General features: G+C 35.1%; 1 long non-coding RNA gene across 4 annotated transcripts in view; it reads left to right on the top strand.

Annotated features, from left to right (window-relative positions):
• The first annotated feature begins 225 nt into the window (after positions 1-225).
• LOC102006049 overlaps positions 226-13,417 on the top strand; it is a 34,789-nt gene continuing 21,597 nt past the window's right edge. For 3 of the 4 annotated variants that reach the window (XR_001234263.1, XR_001234262.1, XR_001234261.1), the window contains exon 1: positions 257-299. This is a non-coding gene — a long non-coding RNA (uncharacterized LOC102006049). Of the gene's footprint in view, positions 300-13,417 lie in introns of all 4 variants that reach the window. The other variant, XR_001234264.1, reaches the window with a different exon arrangement.

Raw genomic sequence — 13,417 nt, forward strand, 5'->3', positions numbered from 1 at the left:
TGGCACAGACTAAATTAAGTGTCTATGCGCTTTTGTAAATGCTTTTAAATTGAGCTGTTACTCAAATGCTAATAAACTATTTTTATAATTCTTAAATGGCTGTCCTACTTATCAAACTTCAATTATCATTAGTACAAGGATCTAGTTCATTTTGTTTTTATTCACCGCACCCAAGTTTGGGCTCACTCTGCAGCGGTTGCTCAGTAACGATATGCAAATGAATCCGTGAACTCCCATGCTGCTTCCTTGAGTGAGTTCACACCTGTGCCGCTCACCATGCTCTCAAACACATGAAAAGGGTTAGTGAGTATATAATTAATTTTCTTCAATAGAAACAGAATAATAAACTATGTCTTAACTTTTTGCATATGTACTTTACTCATAATTAAATAAAAATAGATTAAAATACTTCTACTTATTTTTTCTCACTCTGTATTTAGATGATATTGCAGAAATATAATCTTAAGTCAAGAATTAGACAAAGCATTGAAAAGTTTTTTTTAAAGAATTTTCTTCTGATATAAAATAATACCAAGTATTTTGCTGTTTGTCTTGTATTTAGATGGCTTTGAGAAAACATTGATGAATGGCTCACCTTATTCTGATTTACATGGTAAAGAAATTTTACACTCAACAATAATTTATATTCATGGAGATAAAATGACTACGGATCCCCATCTGCCCTCATTTGATCCTGTAATTTGACCGTGCATACTTCTTTTCCCTCATAGAGATTCTACCTTTTCTAAAGATAGAACATTTTAATTGCTGGGTTTAAATTCATTCAATGGGCTGAGGTAAATTAAAACATGTTCAGGGGATACCTTTAGTCATTCAGTGGTTTCCCAACTTGCCTTCACACTGGGATCAGTTGGGAGCTTCAAAAACTTCAGATGCCTGTGGTTTTCCACCCAGAATGTGATTGGCTGATTGATTGGAGGTGTGGCCTAAGCGTTGGAATTTCTAAATGACTGATAGGTTATTCTAACGAGGCAAGTTGGGCAGCTGCTGTCATTGGTTTCTGTCTTCCTCAAAGCAGTAGCCATGTACACCTCTTTGCCTTCCTCTTGGATTTGTGAAGCGCCACGATGACCCTAAAACTGGAATTTAGACCTGGATTTTCTTAACAAAGGAATGCAACTAGGAATGCAAATGCCCGGGATTTATTTTAAAGTGGGAATTTCCCATAACCTGTGTGCCAAGACTCAAGGCTGGAAAGGTGAAAGGGAATAAGAACAATATATAGATTTTAAAAAAATCTCTCATGTTTTTACTTCCTGTGCAGTGAACAGGATGAATGACAACTCTGTGTTAGTTAAAATAGGAGATATGAAATATTTCACATGTAATTTATTAGCTGAAGAGACTTCATAGCAAGTTCTAACGAAGTAGCAGTTCAATGATCTGATAACAGAAAAAATTATGGTCCAAGAGGGCAGACATACATTAACACTACAATTAATGCCACTGTGTGGTGATTTCCAAAATTTTCAGAGTATACAATGCAATTGAAATTCAGTGCTTTCAAGTTGGGAGTGGTGGCACATACCTGTAATCTCAGCACTTGGGAGGCTGAGGCAGGAGGACTGCTGAGGCCAGCTAGGCTATATGGTGGGTTCAAGGCCAGCCTGAACTACAGAAAAAGAGCCTTTCTCAACAAAATAAATAACTCCCAAAATACAAGCAGTGGTTTCTGTGCCCAAAAAATGGTTAAGAGGTTTTGAATTTCCAAAGGGTTTATGGCAGTGGTAGCAAACCTATGGGTGGCCTGTTTGTATCAGTGAAAGCTCTAAAAGGTTCACTGTCACTGCTTGATGGTCTTAAAAATGGCTACAAGCAGTGTTCTAATGGCATATATTTAGAAATCTACTGTGGTCATAAAGCCCTTCATCTGTCTTTTTTTTTTTCTTTTTTTTACTGAACAAGCAAGTGTGTATTCTTTCCTTGTGCAGTGAGTGCTAGGTGACCCTGTTTGTTGTAGAAGGTACAGAATGTGTAGAAAGTTAAGCAGAGACGAAAGAAAAAAATTTCAGGAAATCACCTGCTTAAGCTGATCTCTAATTCCTTGAACTCTAGTCTCTAAATAATTGAACTTTGATCTTATTTGAGGTGGGAAAATACACACAGGTGGCCTAACTTCTAATTATTTCAAAATTCCCATTGAAAGGCACAGGTGTCAAAGTCTGAAGGATTTTAGTCCTTCATTTAGGGCATTCAATTTGCTTTTCTTTTAAACTGAACTCAACTGCCTGTTAATCCGCAGTGAGGTCTGTGCTTTTTGTAGCGGGCCCTGTTGCTTATACTAACTTCACTTGCCGTTCTGATTTGCTGAGGCAGCTGCTGCTTTAAAAACTTTTAATGTTCTCTAAGAAATGGATTCTGAAATCTTTGCTATTTATTGGATCACCTGCTTAAAAAACACTGGTGTTCTTGTCCTACCCACAGACATCCTGATGTAATTGGTATAGAGGGCATCTTAGGCACTCAGAGTTTTTAAAGATTCCCAGGATAATTCTAACATGCTGCAAAGTTTGAGAACCACTTTTTAGGAAGGGGAATGTGATGCTGGCTTCCTTGCTCAGTACAAACCTTTTCTATCTCTGACCTAACATTCATGGATATAAAGTAGAGTTTGCTTTCCAATGAAAGTAGATATCAGGAGGGAATTGCCCATTTTGTCAACCTCCCTTGGGTTATATCAACTTACTGCTCCTACTTTTATTAGTGATTGGCTTGGGGGCTTGGACAATGGAAATACTGCAGGATATTCATTTACAGGAAACGTCAGAATATAGTCTGACAAATGTTTATTCAGTTATGCAAGTAAGTTAAAGGAAGTGAAATATTAAGCACACTGAGAGACAACTGTATGCATTTCTGATCCTGAATGTGAAAAATATGTAAACTATAACTGAATATATAATAAGTATGCAAGCTTGGCTATACCTTGAGAATGAGTAATGATTTAAAATTAAATTTTTAACTAGGACTAGTATAAGTTATAGTAAAACCATTAAATCCAGGTTTTACTGAGTCATATTATATAATTCTGAAATAGTAAGTTTCTTAATGCTTTTGAAATACTTTTTTTAATCAGTGGAATTTCTTTAAAGCAAGAATTTGGATTAAAATATATTTTCAAGTGCTTTTTGTGAAATAAAATTTCTACACTTAGCTATTCTTTTAGAGTAATTATTGGATAAATAACATTATGTGAATAGAAAACCACAATGAAAGGCATGACATTTAACTGGTGGCCAAGAATTCCCCATAAAGCATAATATTTTCATAGTTGAAGTTCCCCTTGCTATATACATAGCCACTGGCAAATATTTTACCAATAGTTTCTGTAGGGAAAATGTACATTCTGATAATGGTATATTGTTATATAGGCCTTCATTTTTATTTAAAAAGAGAAAAAAAAAACAAAATAACAACAAGACAAAAACAAAACAATACAAAAGCAATAAAAATGATACAGGATTTCAAAACAAGATGATAGGAATTAACAGTGGTTGTCATATTACATATTGTTATCTTCAATGAAATTGCTCAGATTACCAGATGTAAGAATGCAAGGTTAATCAACCATTCACTAAACAAAATGATAAATCGATATACTTCTACTTACTTATTGATACATATATCTTTGCTTCTATGGCATACCAGCCTTGCAAGTTCATGAAATATACTTTTTAAAAACAACCTCTAGGGCTGGGGGTGTAGCTCAGGGGCACAGCACCTGCCTGGCAAGTATGAGGTTGTGAGTTTGATTCTCAGTACCAAAAATAAATAAATAAGTACATAAATAAAATAACTAAAAATTAAAAACTCCAATAAGCAAATATCTCTTAGTTCCTAAAACTTAGAAAAATTTTCTATATCTTAAAATTTGCCTGTCTTTGGACTTTGTTACTTATTTCATTCCACCATCTTTTATTTTAAACCAGAAACAATCAATAAATATGGTATGGTTATAGAAAAATGGAAAAAAAAATTTAAGAATTCTTCTTTCACAGTTTTTTTTTCCACTGCAAGCCCTTTTATTCTCCTAGATATAACTATTAAGAGTTTAATAACTTATTCTTCTATTATAAATAGCATAAGCCTATATTAACTGGCTCTAAATTAATTTTTTTTTTTTGCTACTAGGAACTGAACTCAGGACCTCGTGCTTGCCAGACAGGCGCTTGTGACACTGAACTGCATCCCTAGCCCTAATTTTTATGTTTCATACATAATAACTTGCATGTTTTCTATAAAAATTGCATACTATTCCATAAACACAGATGTTCCTGAGTTATTAATTTTCCTCTTGATAGACAGTGTGTCCAATTGTACATTCATTAATGCAGCATAATATTCCATATTCTTATATATTCCTCCATATATTCATACAAGTTTCTGCTTAAATGAAATTTTTTACTGTGAAATATGATATATATTGCTAATTACCTCCCAATAGTCTGTGCTGTACAGTATTTTATTCTTACTATTAGTGTTGAGGACATAAACCATTTCCTTGTATCTTCCCTAGTGGGACATACTCGCAGTCCTTAAATTTTAACAAGTAAGTGGGTCAAGTTGTTCATTGCTCATACTCTTTTCTTTCTGGAGTTGAACTCTCTAATCTTTCTTCTGCTTAATGGGCTCCACAGCAGCACTATAGTTTCACAGAATTTTTCAGTTTCTGTCAGAAACTGATGCACAGCAGTTCACTTCAGCATCAAAATGTATAATATTAAAGGTAATATTTGTCTTGATCTTACAACCCTGTTAATGACGTGAGTATTTCTCAAGGTGGGGCCCTGTATTAGAATCACACAGATGCTTACGTAAAATGTTATCTCCATAGCCCCTGGGTGAATCACAATATCTGTGTGAGAACAAAAAGTATCTATATTATGAATAAATTTCTCAAAAAATTCTTGTGAATAGTAAGTTCATGAGAGTTTACTATGCATACTTCCAACCTTCACACTTTTTTAAAAAAGCAATTAGAGAATATGTAGTATTTGAAAAGAAATTCTTCAATGCCCATGGGTTATGGGAACCCTGACAGAAAAATTCAATAGCAAATTATCCCCAAGTGGTAAACAAGTTGCACACTTAACATTTTACATTTAAAAATATTTTAGTAGCTGGATTCCTAGAAGATATGCTTAAATAATTGCTATCTGTTTCATAATTCACAGTAACACTATAATCTTAAGGATGATCTTTCTTTTTTAAAAGCTATCAGTTGTATGGAATTCTAATTGCTAAAAATACTTCAATCCATGGAAAGAAGTTTTGGGGATACAGCTCAAATCTGAAACCTTCTGTGATGAAATGATGTGCTCTTACCAGACAGATGAGAAAGGAGTGCTGGGAACATCTGCTGAGAAGAGACCTAACCAGAGAGAGAGAGAGCAGAGAATAAAGCAGGAGAAACTAAGAAAACACTATTACAAAAATAAAGGGCCGGGGATAGAGCTCAGTGGCACAACACCTGCCTGGCAAGCGCAAAGTCCTGAGTTTGATTCCCAGCACCCGCCCCTCAAAAAAGAAAGAAAAATAGATAAATAAGTGAGCAAACTGGGAAGCTGGAGAAAACACATTAAGATCCCATAAAATATTTTCCTTAGTTAATGGCAAATATTTCTTATGCAAATAAACTAGTAATTTGAGTTTTTCATTATGATTGATTTTAGCGATTTTTTTACTACCATTTCAGCACCATCTGATGTTTATATTCCTTTTCCATTCATTGCATGATACTTTTACACGAACTACCAGTTTATATTTAGCTTTATTCATTATCCTAGAAATTAAATTTTGAAAATTTAAGAAATGAGGGCAAACTTCTGAGAGAAGACAAGCTTCTGGTCAGTGCCTTACTGTCAATGCTATCATCATTTACTGCATCCTTCCTAGCCCTTACTACTTCGATATAAATGTTACAATCATCCAGGCGTATGATAAATGCTCTGCATATATTTGCAGGAAAATACATGCTAACTGATGTATTGACTGAAACGTCAAGACACAAACTTTAAGGCATCACATGACTCTCAGAAGGTTTTAATTACCATAATCATTCCTTTTTAAATAACTGATAATTTTTTTTTTTTTTTTTTTTTTTTGGTTTTTCTCCGGTACCGGGAACCGAACTCATGACCTTGCACTTGCCAGGCAGGCGCTTTTGCCACTGAGCTAAATCCCCAGCCCCAACTGATGCTTATGTAAGTAATCAAATATGATGATTCTTCTAGCTATTTCATCTTTAAACTTCTATATCCCTGCCGTAACCATAACTGGAAACAATAGTGTCTACATATCACATGGAATACTAGAAATAGTATTCTAGTGCTATAGGATATAAGGAAAGAGAAAGGAGAAAAAACAGTCCTACAATTTCTCCTGATGTTCTGAGTGAAAACACTATGGTGCAGCCATGTTTTTTAGTAAAGTTCTGAATTTGTGTTGTTCTGGCCACACATATGCACACCAACTCAAGGAAGTTCCCTGATTGTAACAGCATGAATTTCTCAAGTTGCTGCAGGACAGAGTCTGAGAAGTTTCCTGAAACTGAGATAAGACTTCTCTCTCACACTACCCATAGGATAGATTTGAAGGTTTGCTGATTCCTGTCACAGAAAAAGAATTTTCATAACTAGTCAGTAAGAGGCATGTGAAAGATTTTATTAGGCAAATATTTTAAAATACACACTCAAAGAAATAGAATGCAGACCTTCAAGGAGAGAGGCAATTTATCTCCCAAAATGGGGAGCAGTGATGGTTCTCCTGAGGGGGAAAAAGGGGTCACCTCCCCTGACGGGCACTAGCCAATTTTGTAGATACGAGTCCAGGGTTTTTTTTTTCCTAAGATAGGTAATTTAAACATTCTTTGGATTCTCTCAACTTGTTCCTTTAGTTTAGGATTAGGCTCCTGATCTTAACTGTCTCATTTAAACTGACTCAGTATTCCTGAAGAATTTCAGGTGTGATGGGTATAGAAGGAAAGGAGCCCAAATTTAACCAGGGGAATGAGATAGTTGCCTTGGGGAATTTCAACTTGAGTCCCAGAAGTTGCAATCTTCTTAAAAGTACAAATTTGTTATTATGATTTTCTTGTCTCCATTTTGTCTCTTATTTCTTTTTTTCTTACCTCATTCCTCCTCTCCCAAGACCTCGATCCCTTATTGTAAAGGGACGCAGAAAGGCTGAGAGGCTATCTTCCTATAACTGCTCAGGCTGGGGAGTGGCATTGATCTTTTCTAGCCAGAGACAGAGTCTTACCCTGACTGATCTAAAGGAGATGAAGGAAGATGGGTTTTGTTGCTCGATGAACAATCATGTTCTACACTCTGGAAAGGAGTAAAGGACATTAGCTAAGTCAGTGATGAGTGGACTCTATTTTATAACCTTGCTATATGACGAGGAACAAGATATTAAGAGTAAAATATTGACTGAATAGTGGTTTCAAAAAATGATAGAAGTCAGAAACGTATGGCATAAAGCTTTTATCTTTAATATTAACCTCTGTTTGCTTTGAGGAGTCTACCTAAATATAGCAGGTGCTATTGGAGACCATAAAGACTCTTGTTTGTTAAAGAAATCTTATTTGTAAAACTTTTAATTCTATCAATGGTGAAAGAATATGCTGAATGAAGATATCTATGTATTTTATGACCCTTGGGCCATTCAGTTTTTAAAATACTATAGAGCTGTATTTTGTAGATGTGAAGATCTTTGATGACTCATTTCAGATAATATAAAGTCTGAAGCACATAACAGAAAGTCACTTTATATCACAAAGTTTTAAAAAGTTTAGTAGCTAGAATATTTACATTTCATTCTATAGCTGCATCTATGTATGAAGTTAAATCATCACCATTTCTAAAATTATGTTAAAATTCCAATTTCAGTATGAAATAACATAGTAATAGTATGAAATAACTTTTAGTAGTAATATGAAATAACTTATAGTAGTAATATGAGATAACTTATAGTATGAAATAACATACCTAATTATGCTCTAAGTAATTTCTCATCTGTTTCCTACCTTTTTTCTTTTTAAAAAATAAAGTGTCTAAGTAGAATGTACTTTGTTACAGATGTACTTTGTGGGTATGTAATGTCAAACCTTTAATCTTTAGAGTGACATTTTTTAGGTACCTCTAACTAACATAATATAATTACATAACAATAACATAAACATAAACCTCAAAAAGTCTACCATTATAAACAGTCTTGTTTAAGGATACCAATGTGTCAAGGTCATCTCCTAAATTTTATATTCTAGTGGGTTTGCACACTTGCAGAACATAGATGCATTTACTCCACCAAGAAGTTAGTAATAACTAGCATCAGAGTTATATAGAAATCTTTTACATATATTAACTTAGGTTTTACTTTTTAGGTGAAATTTAGATTCTTTTTATAGGTGTATGTGCTATAATCGGAATGAGACTTCTAATCGTAGGTTTTTAAGGAGTCTCCACACTGATTCCCACAGTGGTTGTACCAGTCTACACACCCATCAACAGTGGGAAGAGTTACTTTTCCCCATAGAGAGTTTCTTTTTCCCCACAGCCCTTCCAGCATTTCTTATTGGTTGATTTCTTGATAATAGCAATTCTTTCTGGGCTGAGATGGAATCTCAGTGTTATTTTAATTTACATCTCTTGAATGACCAATGATGTTAAAACATTTGTCATGTATTTATTTGCATTTGTATTTCTTCCTCTGAGAAGTGCGTATTCAACTCAGATGCACATTTATGGATTTGGTCTTTTAATTTGGGGGGTCTGAGTTTTTTCAATTCTTTATATATTTTAGATATAAATTCTTCATCTGAGGGACAACTGCTACCATTTTTTCCCACTCTGTGGGTTATCTTTTCACTCTGTTGGTGATTTTTTTTGTTGTACAAAAGCTTTTTAGTAAGGTGAGCTCCCATTTGTTGATTCTTTTTACTATTTCCCTTGTGGTCTGTGTTTTGTTCATGAAGTCTTTGCCTACATCTATGTTTTTGAGATTTCTGCCTACTTTCTCTTCCAGTAAATTTAGTGTTTCTATTTTAATATTTAGATCTTCGATCCATTTTGACTTTATTTTAGCGCATGTTGATAGACATGGGTCTTGTTTTAGTCTTTGGCACGTGGAAAGCTGGTTTTTCCAACACTACTTAGTAAAGAGGTGATCTTTCATCCAGTGAACGTGTTTAACTCCTTTGTCAAAGAAAGTGTGGCTGAGTGTCTGTAGCTGTGTCTGTATCTTCTGTTCTGTTCCACTGATCTTCAGGTTTGCTTTTTTTGCCAGTACCATGCTGATTTTATCACAGTAGCCTTGTACTATAATTTTAGGTCTGGGATTATAATGCCACCTGATTTGCCTGTGTTGTCCAGAATTGCTTTTGCTATTGGTCTTTTCAGGTTCCAAATGAACTTCAGGAATGTTTTCCCTAGATCTGTGATGTATGGTAATGATATTTTGATTGGAAGCAATACATCTGTATAGCAGTTTTGGGGGTATGGCCATTTTCACTATGGTGGGTCTTTCTATCCAAGAGCAACGGATATCTTTCCATTTTCTGATATCTTCTTCAATCTCCTTTCTTTTAGAGTACTGTAATTTTCACTGTGCAAATCTTTTACATCCTTTGTTAGATTGATTCTTAAGTAATTCAGTTTTCTGGATGATATTGTAAACGGTGTGCTTTCCTTAATTTCTCTCTCCATGAGTTTCTAGTTTGTATACAGGAATGTTATTGATTTTTGAGTGTTAACTTTGTATCCCACGACACTTCTGAATTTGGATATTAAATCTAAAAGTCTTTTGGTGGAATTTTGGTGTCTTCTATGTAGAATATCATGTCATCTGCAAATAATCACTTTTTCCTTTCCTATCATTATTCCTTTTATTTCTTGCTCTTGTCTAATTGCTCTGGCTACTGTTTCCAGACTTATATTGAATTGGAATGTTGATAAAGGACATCCTTGTCTTTTTCCTGATTTTAGAGTGAAAGTGTTCAGGTTTTGATCATTTAATAGGTTATTAGCTGTTGGTTTGTCATAGATGGTTTTATAAGATTGAGATAAAAACCATCTATTCAAATTTTCGGTAGGGTTTTATCATGACTGGGTGCTGGACTTCATCAAATGCTTTTTCTGCATCTATTGAGATGATGATGTGATTTTTGTCTTTTGTTCTGTTAATATGGTGTATTATATTTATTGATTTTCATATGTTGAACCATCCCTGCATCCCTGGAATGAATCCTACTTAATCATGATGTATAATCTTCTTGATGATTTGCTACATTCTATTTGTTAGTATCTAATTAAGGATTTTTGCATCAATGTACAATAGGGAGATTGGCCTGTAGTTTTCTTTCTTGGTTGGGTTTTTCTCTGGTTTTGCAATCAGGGTGTGGTGGATTGACAACTGGTGGTCAACTTGTAACTGAACCAGGGTGGTGCTGGATGTGGGAGGCCCATCTGAGGATTGTTTCCAACAACACAAAAAGAAGCTGTTAGGGGGCTGTTGGTTCTTTTGGGGCTGTTGGTTCTCCTGGAGGAGATTGTGATGCTGGCTTTCCTCATATGGACTCAGCTGTTCTCACTGTTGGAGGAGCTTGGGACCTTGCTGTTGCTGAGGATGGCTGTGGTACTTTTTGTGAGAGCTCTGGTTCTTACTTTGAGCATCGGTTCCTGGCTCCAGTGCCAAACTCTCAGCTAGCTGGCACAGGTTTTCTAGCTTCCACCACTAACTTTGAGACCTCCTTAGGGCAGATCCTTGAAATAGGCCTGTATGAGACATTGTTGTGCACTCTTGTCCTCTAGCTTGGACTGTGGGGAGCATTGTTTTGAGCTCTGTCTTCAGCTGGACTCATGAAGGACATTGCCATGGGATCCAGATCTCAGCTGGATTCTTTTGTTCTTTAGTGTATAGACAGATTTATTGCACTTTTCTGTACTAAACTCTTTGAGTTCTGTATTGTTTTCTTTGCAAATCCTAACTACAATATAGGGTAATACTTGCTTCCAGGAATGATTTGGAAGTATTTCTTCTTTTTGAATTTCTTTAAAGATTTTCAGCATTAGTGGTATTAGTTTTCCTCTAAATTTCTTGAAGAATTCAACAGTGAATTTACCAGGGCCTGGGCTTTTCTTTGTTGGTCTATTTTTAATTACATTCTCAATTTCATTGACTGATATCAAGTTATTTAGATTTTTATAGATTCTTGATTTATTCTTGGCAATTGAATTGTGTCCAGGAACCTGCCCATTTCTTCTGTTTTTTTCCATCTTATTAAAATATAGTTTCTCATGGTAGGTATTGATGATCTCCTGGGTTTCTGTGGGATCCATTGTGATTTACCCCTTTTCATTCTGAATTGCTTGCATTTTTTTTTTGCTCTTTTTAGTTTATCAATTTTATTTATTCTTTCAAAGAACAACTTTTTGATTCATTGTTTTTTGTATTGATATTTTAGTTTCTATTGAATTAATTTCTGCTCTAGCATTTATAATTTCCTCCATTGTATGAGCTTTGGATTTGATTTGTTCTTTTTTTGTAGAAGTTTGAGGTTCAATATTCAGTCCAGTTATTTGAGATTGTTCTGTTTTCCCAGTGTGTGAGTTCCTTGCTATATATTTCCCTCATAGGACTGCTTTCATTGCATCCCATACCTTTTGGTATATTGTATCAGCATTGTTGTTTAATTGTATATACTGTTTAACTTCATCTTTAATTTCTTTTGTGACCCATTGGTTGTTCAGAAGGGTGTTATTTAATTTCCAAGTATTATAGCAGTTTTTGTGGTTTCCTTTGTTCTTGTTTTCCAGTGTCATTGTGCTATGGTCATATAGTATGCCTGGTATGATTTAATTCCTCTACATTTACTTAAACATGTTTTGTCAGCTAATATATGATCTGTTTTGGAGAACATTCCATGTGTATCTGAGAAGAATGTGTATTCTGCTGTTTTTGGGTGAAATACTCTGTAGACATCTACCAAGTCCATTTGTTCACAGGCTTTGCATAATTCTGATATTTCTTTGTTGATTTTTTTTGTCTGGTTGATCTACCAGATTGTGAGAGTGAGGTATTATGATCCCCCATTATAACTGTGTTAGTGCCTATTTGGTTTTTCATGTCAGTCAATGTTTGTTTTATGTAGTTGGGCGAATCTGTGTTAGATACATAAATATTTATGTTATTATCTCTTCTTATTGGAGTTTTCCCTTAATGGGTATGTAGTGACTTTCTTCATCTCTTTTCATCAGTTTTGGTTTAAAGCTTCCATTACCTGCAAATAGAATAACTACCCCTGCTTTTTTCTGGGTTCCTGTGGCAGGGAGAATTTTTGTCTATCCTTTGACTTTTAGTCTATAAATTTCTTTTGGGATTAGATATATTTCTTGAATGCAGCATATTGTGGGATCTTGCTTCTTGATCCATTCTGCTAGTCTGTTTCTTTTGATTGGTGAGTTGAGACCAGTTATATTGATAGTTATAACTGATGTATATTGGTTTTTCATTTTCATGTTGTTTCCCTGTTGTTTGTTCCTTGCCTTTTTGCTCCATTTAATTGCTTGCTCTGCCCTGGCAGCTTCTTTCTGTTGGTGTTCTTGTGTTTGTGGTCTTCATTATCCCTCTCTAATATGTCTTTCAGAGCATTTTGTAGAACTGGTACCACTCACCATTTTCGCAGAAGTCCTCCAAACAACTTTATTCTTATGTTACCAATCAATTTGTTTATTTTTGTTTGTTTGTTGTTTTTCTGGTACCCGGAATCGAACTCACGACTTTGTGCTTGCCAGGCAGGCGCTGTGCCGCTGAGCTAAGTCCCCAGCCTCTATTTAAATTAGGCCATTGTTAAGTCATGCAAATGGAAAGAATTTGGGCTGATATCATGAACTGCTCAAGGTGTGTGTGTGGGCAGGTGTAGACAGCTCTGCCCTTTTTTTCTGCTATAATTAGTCTAGCCTTCTCCACTAGTCATGCAGAAATCTGTTGCTCATGTGAAGGACAGGAGTCCTTGTTCATGGCACACAGCTACTCCAACCTTCATCAATAGACAAAAAAGTAGAAAAAAAAGTTGTACAGAAAGCCTTGGCTTTACTCAAAGGTTTATTCCAAAGATCTTTATGTCTAGGGACTTATAACATATTAAAGGAACTCATAGATGATTTACTTTTATTTTTTTGAGACATGGTTTAACTATGTAGCTCAAGCTGGCCTCTAATTCATGGTGATACTCCTCCCTCAGCCTCCCAAGAGTGCTGGGATTACAGGCATGTGCCATCCTGCTCACCTCTCACAGATGATTTAAAATGTGTGGTGATATCACTTAGCAACTACAAAACAAAACCCATTTTAGATACGAAACTAAGGAGGCTAATATTGTTATAAGTACACCAAAAGC

Source organism: Chinchilla lanigera, unplaced genomic scaffold (assembly GCF_000276665.1).
Source record: "Chinchilla lanigera isolate Chin_1 unplaced genomic scaffold, ChiLan1.0 scaffold00024, whole genome shotgun sequence".
NCBI classification, from domain to species: domain Eukaryota; kingdom Metazoa; phylum Chordata; class Mammalia; order Rodentia; family Chinchillidae; genus Chinchilla; species Chinchilla lanigera.